We start from the raw sequence: 1,568 nt of genomic DNA, 5'->3' as shown, positions 1-1,568 counted from the left end.
TCTCCGGTTTCATTGATTTGTATTGTTTTAAGTATACCGAACCAAGCTCTGTTTTCATTAATGTGTACTGTGTATTGTTTAAAGTTCCCAGCTCTGAGGCCGAACTTAAAGAATTTGAGCGGCGGCTTAAATTTAAGCCGCCGCTCAAATATGGTTGTTTTACTTAAAATTATATTCAATGTTTCAAGATTTAAGCCGATGCTCAATTGAAACCGGTTTTTGGCGGATTTAAGACACGGCTCAAATTCATTAAATTCGGACAATGGTTTCATTAATATGTAGTGTTTAAAGTTCCCGGCTCTGATTTCATTAATGCGTATTGCTAAAAGTTCCCAGCTCTGGTTTTGTTAGTGTGTATTGTTTAAAATTTTCAGCTCTTGTTTCATTAATGTGTATGGATAAAAGTTTCTAGTTCTAGCTTCATTAATGTGTAGTGTTTAAAGTTCCTGGCTCTGGTTTCATTACTGTGTATTGCTTAAAGTTCCCGGGTCTGGTTTCTGAAAGGTTTAAAAAAATGAAAGGAAATGTGTATTGTTTAAAAGCTTTGGTTTCATTAATGTGTACTGTTTAAAGGCTTTGGTTTCATTAATGTGTATTGTTTAAAAGCTTTGGTTTTATTAATGCGTATTGTTTAAAGGCTTTGGTTTCATCAATGTGTATTGTTTAAAGGCTTTGGTTTCATTAATGTGTACTGTTTAAAGGCTTTGGTTTCATTAATGTGTACTGTTTAAAGGCTTTGGTTTCATTAATGTTTATTGTTTAAAGGCTTTGGTTTCATTAATGTGTAATGTTTAAAGGCTTTGATTTCATTAATGTGCATTGTTTAAAGGCTTTGATTTCATTAATATGTACTGTTTAAAGGCTTTGGTTTCATTAATGTGTACTGTTTAAAGGCTTTGGTTTCATTAATGTGTATTTTTTAAAGGCTTTGGTTCCATTAATGTGTATTGTTTGAATGTATTTTTTAAAGGCTTTGGTTCCATTAATGTGTATTGTTTGAATTGCCGGCTCTTGTTAAAACTCTGTTTGTTTAGAAATCGAGGCGCAGTTCTCTCATAGGAAAGTAACGATCAAACGGCAGAAGGATGTTCGAGCAAACTTTGAGATGATCGGAGAGATCGGCAGGTGAGGATGGGTCGGAGGTAGCTGATCGCCAGTTTAGAAGGAGGCGAGAGTAGAAGTTTGTAGGGGACAGAAGACGGGCAAGGGAAAAGATAGGGAAGGAAAAAGGAGTGGGAAAAAAACAAGAAGGAGATAGGAAAAGAAGGGATGTAAAGAGCTACCGGGGAAAGGATTGGTGCAAGGGTGTTTCGCTACTTAGCGATTTCCCTAAAGACCTAATATATATACCGTGTGGTATTTCTCAGGACCGGATCGTAAGACTCCCTTCTCTCAACGCTCTTCATAATAAAAAGGATGATAGTAAGGTTCCGAACGTTTATTTCTCTGAGCCTTCAATCTAAATAAGTTTAATAAACCCACAGAAAAAGCTTTGAGTGACAAATCATACAACTACAACAAATAATTCACTCAGGCATTAAAAAACTGTGGCTAGGAACCAATAAACA

Source organism: Eurytemora carolleeae, unplaced genomic scaffold (genome assembly GCF_000591075.1).
Source record: "Eurytemora carolleeae unplaced genomic scaffold, Eaff_2.0 scaffold1091, whole genome shotgun sequence".
Lineage (NCBI taxonomy): Eukaryota > Metazoa > Arthropoda > Copepoda > Calanoida > Temoridae > Eurytemora > Eurytemora carolleeae.
The sequence above is the reverse complement of the archived record's forward strand: the minus strand, read 5'-3'. Positions refer to the sequence as shown.